This window comes from Macaca thibetana, chromosome 17 (genome assembly GCF_024542745.1).
Source record: "Macaca thibetana thibetana isolate TM-01 chromosome 17, ASM2454274v1, whole genome shotgun sequence".
NCBI classification, from domain to species: Eukaryota; Metazoa; Chordata; class Mammalia; order Primates; family Cercopithecidae; genus Macaca; species Macaca thibetana.
Window position 1 is genome coordinate 32,961,701 of NC_065594.1, and position 11,552 is coordinate 32,973,252.

An 11,552-nucleotide genomic window follows, 5' to 3' on the forward strand; every position below is an offset into this window, starting at 1 on the left:
AATTTGAGAAGTATCTCCTCTAAATGCTCCTAAGAATAGATCAAGCAATTATGTGATATAATTGCCCAATTATTTTCATTAAACAATTGCGTGTCTCTGTTATCATTATTAGGAATTAAACCTTTCTTCCAGCTGCCAATCTGAAAGCAGTCTTTCAGCCTTCTTCCTAGAAGCCCTAGTTTTCTTGAATTGGGCTTATCATAAAAGGATAATATATTTTCAAAATGGAATAAAGAGAGGAGATAAAGTGGTTAGGTCAAAAGGAGGATTGTTTGTGAAGCCCATAACTTTTGAGAAACTTCAGGAGAGCTAGCGAAACTGGAATTCAGAAAAAGTCTAAGAGAGAGAGGGAGAGAGAGAAATTAAAGTGGTTCAGTGAGAAGGACCAGATCACATAAGGCCCTACAAATTTGGTGGCCAAATTCCATCCTTGTTTGTCCAGATGAGTTCTGGTTTACACTTGTTATCCTTGCATAATTACCTAAAAATATTTTTTTTCACACTGAAGAGTGCCCCAGTTTGTACAAAAAATTACATGGTCACTCAGAAGAGCAAATGTAGCAATCATAGCATGCATACTAAGGATGCCCACAGAGAAAAAAGGAAATGAATGATAATATTCTATGGCTAAGCAACTTAAAGTCAGCTTTTCACCCATTGTGAGTAATCAAATATTTCTAATGCCGCTGTGGGAAAGGACTGAGACGCAACCATTTTATTTAGTGGACATGATTTCTTATTTCATCTATAGAAATTTCAGAGTAGTCAAGGGGATAGTTAATTCTGACTTCTGAGGATTAAGGAATAGATGGGTGTTGAGTATATGCAGACCACAATGTGAAATAACTCTTCGAAAAATGATTGGCTGTGGGGAAAGTAGAGGAGGGTGATGATTATTATAGTAGAGTAAGATAATAAAAGAGGAAAGGTTAAAAAAAAAAAGGATCCAATCACAGGGTTAGGAATTTGATGTGGAGATGCTGATGTAAGTTCTGTCTGACAGCCTTTATTTTCTCTGTGAAATGGGCACCACCACTTCTGAAGGTGAAATAAACATGGGTCAAGAGGTGAAAGCTTTGGAGGTGTTTTGAAATAGTGATCGCAAAAGGTAGAAAGTCCAATTATATATATTTTATTAGAATTATCAATTGACATTGGTTATCATGAATTAACCATGGTAGGCATCTATTCAGCTTTGCCCCAGACTACAGTAGTTTTAAATATAGGTATCCAGATGAAAGATTGTTAGAAGATAATCTAGAGTTGGTACTTTGCCAGTCAGGTACTCTGGAAGAAACAACAACAAAAAAAGGCAAGAAAGTTTAGCATCCTGGCCTAACAACGCTATATCATGTTATCATGAGCATTTCCTTATACAATTTTATGCAACAATATATCCTAAAATTGATATTATTAGCTACCTGGGTAGAAGTGACTCCACTGTGATAGGGACGCTGTTCCCATAAAAGACAATCATTTTAATGCCACACTTTGAGGCTTCCTCACTTATTCCTCCTTGTCATACTCTCTTGACTTTAATGGTAGATTAACAGAAAGTATCTGAAGGAGTAGGTATTAACACAGATGAATTTTGACAGTAAGGTAGAAAGGATGAGAACATTTAGAATTACTGAACATAACCCAGGGAAAGCAGGACAGTATAAGCGCCTTAGAGGTGAAATATATGTGGCTAGAAACAAACAAAATTTTGTCAGACCTGCAACAGAATATTCATTCAAGGAAAGCAAACATTTGAAATGAGTAAAAAGTACATTGAGAAATTAATTTATCTGTGGTGAATGTTTTCAAGTTTTATTCTAATGGCATTTATTCCCAGTAAACCTATAATTGATCTTAGCTGCAAATAGTACAGAATAGAATTATTTAAATACGCCTTTTAGCTTTTAAAGTAACATTTTATACTCTAACAGGTGCTGTAACTGTTATTGAGACTGTCTTTTCTTAGTGAAGTATATATTTTAATAGCATGTTTAATATTTCAAATGCTTTAAAGTTTTGAAAGAGTATTTCAAATAGTATCATATATTTTTATCTTTATTATTATTATTTTTTTCTTTTGAGACAGAGTCTTGCTCTGTTGCCCAGGCTGGAGTGCAGTGGAGCAATCTCGGCTCACTGTAAGCTCTACCTCCCAGCTTCACGCCATTCTCCTGCCTCAGCCTCCCAAGTAGCTGGGACTACAGGTGCCTGCCACCACGCCTGTCTAATTTTTTGTACTTTTAGTAGAGATGGGGTTTCACCATGTTAGCCAGGATGGTCTCCATCTCCTGACCTCGTGATCCGCCCGCCTCGGCCTCCCAAAGTGCTGGGATTACAGGCGCGAGCGACCGCATCTGGCCAGGGGCAGCAATTTCATCTGTTATAGTCAGGTTTCATTTCAGGCAAGAAAGTGAAAGAAATGTTTAAACATGTTAAAGACATGGAAGGCTTTTCAGATTACAGAGCAGGAATTTCAAGGAAATTGCAAAGGAAGAAGATAGAAAATTCTCAGATTAGGTTACATACTTAGTGTTATATAGGTAGGAGAATACAGTGATAATGAACTGGAGGCCAGGAAACATGGCTCTTGAATGCTCAGTGCCTGGTGTGGCATCTACTATAAAATTGTTGCTTATAAATATTTGTTGATAAAAATAAAACACATAAACAATGCAATTTGCCTCTATAATATTGTGACTGTTAACCATTAAAAATCTAGTGGTTAAATCCTTCGAAATGCTTAAGTAAATGGTTCCTTTTTACTGTTTATGAGGAATTTATTCTTATTTATTCATTATTAGCAAACTGAATCTCATTGTAAATTTTTCCAAAACTAATTGGCATGAAATTGTCCTTAGCTTGTAGGTACAATACTAAATTGTTGACATAAATACAATTTAGGACAAATCTGATTCTGTGACTGAGGATGCCACTTCATTTACACAGATACCTATGACAAAAGTCACTATTTGATAAAATCTTAATCATCACTACAGGAAGGTGTTCTTACCATTTATTGATCAATCAAAATGTGTTACGGCCACTACAGAGTACGGGAATTCATTTAAAATTGTGTGTACTCATGATACAGGTAAAAACAACCACTAATGTAATTGCTGTAGCGTTATGCATAGCAAAACTGTAGGTATTCAACCTGCTACATATGCAGATAGAAGCCAGCAAAAAACACAGACAGTATCTGTATGCCATTATTCCAGATTAGGTTTAAGTCAAATGATGAGTCATTTGACTTAGTGTCAAATAAGTATAGATGACATGCAGAATAAATATTTAAAGCACTGCCAGACTTATTTAAAATTTTGTTTTTTAACTATCCACCATGTTAATTTTATCTATACTTTCAAATTTATAAATAATATAATAATATTAATATAATACTATGTAACAATAATAATTTAGACATGTGGTGATATTACACCATATTTCATTATTGAGAAGAACTTCAAATAAACTTTATTCAATCTCCTAACTTTACGGAGATAGAAACAGGCACAGAGAGAAGGTCATAGAGCCAAAAAAATGATAAGATTTGAACTCACATCTGTTAATTCTCTGTTCAGTGCTTCTACACTCCTGCCTCATTTCGGTTCATGTTGAACTGTGCAAGCTGTTGCATATGACACAGATGAGAAAGGCATGCAATCTGTTCTGGAGATGTTTAAAAATGGAGAAGGATAAAGAACGAGACATATACACGTAGTACTATATTTTGGAAGATTTTTAAAAATAAGACCTTGTGGTGTAAAAATACTTTTTTCAAAAAGAAAGAAAGAAAAAAAACACAAAAAATACCTGAGAGTTGTAGAACAAGATAATCATATCAAATTAGGAGTGTCAAGAGAGACTTCAGTGGTTGTGATTGAAAGCTGCCTTATATGATAGACAGGGTTTAACCATGAGGTGTTTCAGATAATGGAAGTAATAGAATCAATGGCAGGAGCAGGGGGAGGTTAAGAATGCATATTTGTCAGGAATATTAAGACTAAATTAAATGGCAGGTTGAATAAACAGCTTGACATGAGGCTGGAAAAATATGCTGGTACAATATGAAGAAGTTAGAAATATCTAGATTGTTTTTAAGAATTAAAATATGACAAGTACATAGGATAAGTTTTAGTTGGGATATGAGTTTGTGAAATGACTGAATTTATTAAATTGCTCCGTGATAAATGTAATAAAGTCTGAACTAGAGTAAAGGTAGCAAGAATAACAAGGGGCAACTGATACACTTAAGGAAAAATATCTTGAATGAAATGTAGTTACCACAGTTTTTATTTCATATTTATTTATTTAAATTACACATATGGTTATATAGTTATTTAATTTACTTTTTATAATTGGTTCACAAATCAAAATGAAAGAACATAGATATTCAGGAATCTTGCTTCTATGTATGCCCCTATCTTCTCACTTATCTTTGCACAGATATTGATTTTTATTAGCCTTATATAATTTAGTGTTTCTTCCAATACAAGCAAATGTGACTATATATCCTTATTTCCTTATGTTCTCACACAAATGAATTCAGATTATATAAACTCTTCTACTTGACCACTTACTTAGTAATTTCTAAATATCTCTCCCTATAAGTATACAGAAATCTTTCTTATTTATTTATTTTTTTCGTAACAGCTGTATTGTCATTGTGATGCTTATGTAACCAGTCTTTTGTAGATGGATATCTTTTTTCAATTTTTTATATTTTAAATTATGCTACATTAAGTAAAACTGGATATGTCACATTTTGTACAAGAGTGTAGATGGATCTCCAAAAAATATAACTTTTTTTTTTCCAGAAGTAAGTTTGCTGGGTTAAGAACACATGCATTTGTAATTTTGGTACATATTGCCACATTGCTCTTACTGTAGTTGCACCACTCTACTCTCCCATTAACAATATATGAGACTGTTGCTATCCCTAGCCAGTAAATAGCTGACAAACTTGTGGATGTTGCAACCTGAGGAGTGAAAAATGCTATTTCAGCTTGCCTTTGTAAACATTTTGACTGAAGATATATTCTCATTTGTCTTGGAGGTGATTTGTGTTACTTTTAATGTGATCTATTGCTTCATGTCACTTGTCTATTTTCTTGTTAGATTTTTGCCTTTTTCTTACAAATTTTTTACAAGCTTTCTAATGTCAGGTAGATTATTCATTTGTCTGATTTGAGATGCATATATTTTCACAAATGTATTATTTTCTTTTGCCTCCTGAAATATTTTTATGTAAGCAGATTTATTAATTTTTAGTGGCTTCTGAATTTTTAATCAGAATTAAGAAGGTTTCCTAATTTATAATGGTATTGGCTAATGTTTTATTTTACTGTTTGTGTGTTTAATATTTGAAACATTGATACATTTGAAATTTAATCTGGTTTACTGTATGAAATATTAATCTAATTTTAATACAGACAATTAGCGAGTTTTCTAACAAACACCATAGTAAAAAAATACATTATCTTATTAATAATTTTTTAAGTTTTCACTTTATAACATAATAAGCTACTTATATATTGTGCCTTGTTTCTAGATCTCCTGTTCAGCATTCATTTATTCATTTATTCATGTGACAATACCATGCTGCTTTAGTTATTGAGGTTTTACAGTTAGTTTTCGTAGGTCATGGCCATTTTTTCTCAGTTTTCCTGGATATTCTTGGTGGTTTATGCTGTCTATATGAATTTTCCAATCACCCTGTCTAGATATTTGCTATAGTTTGTTTTGTTTTTTAATTTATAATTACAAATTTTCTTCTCAGCAACATTTTATTTTGTTTCCATAAAGCTGTATATGTTCAGTTCACATTATAATTGATAGAAAAGTTGCTAACATTTTGCTTTAACAACAAACTTGGGTTTTAGTAATATAGTTGTGTGGAATGAACTTTGAAAACGTTTTGGCTTTTGCTTGATGATTTGTCTAAATATCTTTGGGAAAAGCAAGCCTTAGAAATTTTTTAAATGTTTAGATTAGTTTTTCCAAGCAAAATAATTTGTTTTCTATGAGATTTCTATATCTTATTTCAGTTACAAGTTCAACTAAAATATGTTTTCTAACATTACCTGATTATGTAGCTAAGACAAGTTACTAACTCTCTACATCTCAGTTTCCTCATCTGCTAAATGGAAATGTTAATAATAACTATCATATAAGGTTAAATAAGAATACAAACACACATACATAAGTATATATGTGTACTATTTATCTATTTATATTGTATTTCTTATCATTTATCTATTTATCTATCATCTATGTAAGTATCTATTAGAAACTTAAAATGCCTAGTATTCAGTAATACTTAATAAATGACAGTAATTCCCCTTTCTGTATTTATCACAATCAAGGGGCACAATGTAATGTAATCTGGTTATTGATTAAAATATTTTTAGCTAATCTTTAACTTCTTATAATTTTGAGTAATTCAATTACTAAGAAAGTGATAAAAAATACTTCAGTTAATTTTTGCTATGATCCACTTTTAAAAATCTGAGATTTAAAATTTTTCAAAAAATTATCTAGTCATTGAAAATTTGAATTGCACATTTTGAATTTTTGAGAATTTCTTGATTTCGTATTTTTATTTTTACAAAATTGTACTGTTAAGCAATACAACAAGTACACTTTCTTCTAAAAGAAAATGTTTTTAGATATGAGAACTCAGTTGTTTTAATCTCCTGCCAAACTGTCATGGTGCATGGAATTTATGTTGTAGAATTAACATTTTTTTCCCCAAATGTAACCTATTTGGTTTCAAAAGACTTATTTGCCTTTGATGATTGTTTCACACGTTTAAAACTTAATTTCAGATCTCGTGTCACCGAGATAGATGGCAAGGTATCAAGTATTTCTGTAGAAATTTAGCCTGCCTCTTATTTACACATAGTTCCCAACGGATGAGTTCTATGAAACACTGGATAATCTTCAAGAGTGTGGCAAAAATCACAGTTACAAGAGTTAAGAGACAGAAAACTTTGCCAAAAAAACTCTAAAAAAAAATTAGAAGATAAATTCAGAGAAAGAACACAAACACACAATACAATTCTTACAGAATTCAGAGTTCTGTTTTAGACTGCCTGACTCAGTGTTTTACCAAAGATTAATGAAAGAATACTTCATGTTTTGAAATTACCTACATATATTTATACTTTGGAAGTAATTCAGGTGTTAAAATCAAATGTGCAAGTATTGTAAGTATGATGTAAATGAAATTGAATAAGGCTTTTTATTATGGATTTGTTGTATATTTTGAAATTTCTCTATTTGAATCTAAAGTCTATCTTTTATGACTATAGCTTGTTCATATCACAAATACAAGTGCTTAAATGAAAATGTGGATATATAATAAGAGTAGATAAAGCCCACAGAAAGTAAAAATAAGAAAATTATATTTGTGGTAATGGAAAAGAAGTTAATATTGGACTAAACTGTATAAACTTTTAGGAAAATTCAACTTTAAAATAGGATAATTGAATAGATTTACCTATTTTGCATGTACTTGAGTCATCATGACAAAAAAGTAAAACAAAAAACAAAAACAGAAAACATCTCTTGTGTTTTTAAGGTCAACTTTAAAATAAGTTCTGAGAATCACACATACACAAACAAAATTCTAGATTACAAAAAATCATATTAAGCAGAATGATGCTGGACTAAAAATAGATGCATAGACAAATGGCACAGAACAGAGAACCCAGAACTAAAGCCATGCATTTAGTCCGTTGATTATTTTTTAGAGAAAAATATTTATTTATAAAAGGTTACTATTTTCTGAGATTCATTAAGTTCATGGTCTTATAAACAGAGCCCATATGTTTATTTTTTACATTATCTTTCTTATGTCCAGTAAAATACTTTCCCTTTAATAATCCTGTAACACTGCATTCAAATAATTTTGAAATGAAATGTGTATCATAAAACTTCAGAACAAAAAGTAAAGTAATAAAGGAATAGTTTCTTGTATCTTGGTGACAGCTGCAATGTAAGCATTTTTATAATCCCATTTTATAGATGAGGAAACAAAGCTCAAGGTAAAGTGAATCATCCGGGGTCACATGTAAACCAAATGGAAGACCCAAAACTGGAACCAAGTTTTATGAAAGAAGCAATGGTTTATATGGGGCATAATAGCTATCCAAGGAAATACAAGGCAATTCCCTGGGTCATCACTGCAGCCCCTGCACTGCTAGGACAATTCGGCAGTTAGAACCTTGGAGAAATAAACGCCACCACTAAAAGGAAGTCACTCATGTAACCATGAGCATTCATCAAGGCCTGAGGCTCTTTCTCTAGTAACATCAGCCTTCTAAAGTCAATCCTAAATTTGTATATTGTTTTCATTGATGCTGGAATTACTTTGGGTTAATTGAATTCCTCCGGAAAAACATGTAGAATTTTTATTTATTTTTAAAATTGAACTTTTAAGCTCAGGGGTACATGTGCAGATTTGTGATATAGGTAAACTTGTGTCATGGGAGTTTGTTGTGTAGATTATTTCACCACCTGAATATTAAGCCTAGTACCTGTTAGTTATTTTTTCTGATTCTCTTCCACCTCCCAGCCTCCACCTTATGAAAGGCTCCAAGGTCTGTTGATTGATATTTGACAAAGATGCCAAGAACATACAATGGGGAAAGGACATTCTCTTCAATAAATGGCATTGGGAAAACTGGATATCCACATGTAGAACAATGAAATTAGATTCTTACTTTATACCATACAACAAAATTAACTCAAAATGAGACTAAATAGAAGATCTGAAACTATAAACTACTAAAATAAAACATGAAAAAATCTCCAGGTCATTGATCTGGGCAATGAGTTTTTGGATATGACCCCAGAAACACGGGCAACAAAAGCAAACATAGACAAATGGGATTATATCAAACTAAAGAGATTCTGCACTGCAAAGGAAACAACAGAGTGAAGAAACATCTTAATGAATGGGAAATAATATATGCAAGCCATACATGGGATAAGGGATTCACAGCCAAAATCTATAAGGGACTCAAACAATTCAATAACAAGAAAACAAATAACCCGATTAAAAAATGGGCCAACGTGGGCGGCCGCCTTTTCCAGTGCCAGGTGTGCAGAGGTGTTCTCTTCCCTACGCGCTGCGGGCTGCACTTGGTCGCTGGCTCCAAGATCGCGCGGGGCCATCGGAAGCCCAGGAAGGTACCGGGGGCCGCAGCCGCAGCCGGCGCCGCCATCCACCCTCCCCGACTGCAGGCCGAGTCCCGTAGCATCCGGTAGGGAAATGGTCGTGCTTTAGGTCCCCGCCGAAGTCACCGTGATCCTGTTAGATATCGAAGGTACCACAACCCCGATTGCTTTCGTGAAGGACATTTTATTTCCTTACATCGAAGAAAATGTTAAAGAGGATCTGCAGATACATTGGGAAGAAGAGGAGTGCCAGCAGGATGTCAGTCTTTTGAGGAAACAGGCTGAAGAGGACGCCCACCTGGATGGGGCGTTCCTATCCCTGCAGCGTCTGGGAATGGAGTGGATGATCTGCAGCAGATGATCCAGGCCGTGGTAGATAATGTGTGCTGGCAGATGTCCCTGGATCGAAAGACTACTGCACTCAAACAGCTGCAGGGCCACAGAAAGCAGAGTTCTTTGCAGATGTAGTTCCAGCAGTCAGGAAATGGAGAGCCGGCCGGAATGAAGGTGTACATCTATTCCTCAGGGAGTGTGGAGGCACAGAAACTTATTTGGGCACTCTACGGAGGGAGATATTCTTGAGCTTGTCGATGGTCACTTTGATACCAAGATTGGACGCAAAGTGGAGAGTGAAAGTTACCGAAAGATTGCAGACAGCATTGGATGCTCAACCAACAACATTTTGTTTCTGACAGATGTTACTCAAGAGGCCAGTGCTGCTGAGGAAGCAGATGTGCACGTAGCTGTGGTGGTGAGACCAGGCAACGCAGGATTAACAGATGATGAGAAGACTTACTACAACCTCATCATATCCTTCAGCGAACTATACCTGCCTTCCTCAACCTAGAGAAGGGTTGCTAAGGCAGACCGCACTGTTCCCAGAGTTGTCCCTGTAGTGTCTAGGTTTATTCTAATGGTAAAAGTAACTTACTTAAAAAACATACATGTACACATAATATGCAAGTATGTATATATGTGTATGCTCAAATTAACTTCCACAGGTACATAAGTGAAAGAAGTCTGTATGCAAGTATGTATATATGTGTATGCTCAAATTAACTTCCACAGGTACATAAGTGAAAGAAGTCTCAGTTCAGTGAACACAAAACTTATTTAAAGATGTTTTATATGTAGAAATTGTTTGAAATCATACTCTAACCCTTAGTGAGAGCGAAGTGTAGTTGATAGAAGAAATTGCTAAAAACCAATCTAATGTGCTATGTTTATCAAGTCATGAACTAAAATGGAAAGCTAGTTTTGAGAGATTATTCAGAAGCCTTGTTATTTTAAAAATGAAATATTTCAAAATTTTTTCTAATAATAATTCATTGCCCCTGTTTGTGATTTAGAAGATTATAACAGCTGTATTTCATATTTGCATCCTTATGTATATCAAAGACCAAGGTATTTCCTTCTGCTCCAAAAGATGAAAATTGGGAAAGAAAACTCACTTGAGTCTTGATCAAACAAGTGTCGTTTAAGAAGAAACTTGGTAATCATTGTGGCACCCACAGCAAGCAGTTGCCTTACCAGTGAAAAACGTGCACTGATGTAACAGCTAAAACAGAGATGTGTTGTTAATGGAACAGTTCTAATCCTGCCGGGTGTTATCATTATATATTTTGTAGTTACCTTTCTAACTACTTAGCACAGTTTGAGAATATGTTAATTGCTATTTACTATTTAAAAAGTTTTACTGAAATCAGTCCATAAGATTAAGATGAGCCCTAATACGTAAGATTTTCTTCTGGAATGGATGTGAGAAATGTAAATTTTATAACAGCAGTATTTATCCTGGTTTAATTCTAATAGGATGTCTGTTAATTTCATGTTGTGATTAATAAAAGCATTTTCTTCTTAAAAAAAAAATGGGCCAAGGACTTGGATGTCAAAAGAACACATACAAAGGGCTAGCAGTTACACAAAAACACACTCAACATCACTAGTCATCAAGAAAATGTAAATCAAAACCACAATGAAATATGACCTCACACATGTTAAAATGGCTAGTGTTAAAAAAGACGAGGAATAACAAGTGTTGGAGAGGTTGTATAGAAAAGGGAATTCTTGCACAGTGTTGGCAGGAATGTAAACAACCTGGTGGTTCCTCAGAAAATTAAAAAATATAACTATCATATGACATAGCAATCCATCTAGTGAATATATATGCAAAGGAAATGAAATCAGTATGTTGAAGAGATCTCTGGACTCCCATGTTCTTTGCAGCAGCATTCACAACAGCCAAGACAGAAAGTCGATATAAGTGACCACCAAAGGATGAGTAAATAAAGCAAATGAGGTATATATACATAATGAAATACTATTCAGCATTAACAAAGAAGAAAATCCTGTCATTTGCAACAACATGG

At 33.8% G+C, this 11,552-nt stretch overlaps 1 pseudogene; it reads left to right on the plus strand.

Annotated features, from left to right (window-relative positions):
• Positions 1-9,204: 9,204 nt before the first annotated feature.
• On the plus strand, positions 9,205-10,346 carry LOC126940160 (enolase-phosphatase E1-like; annotated as a pseudogene).
• Positions 10,347-11,552: the final 1,206 nt, after the last annotated feature.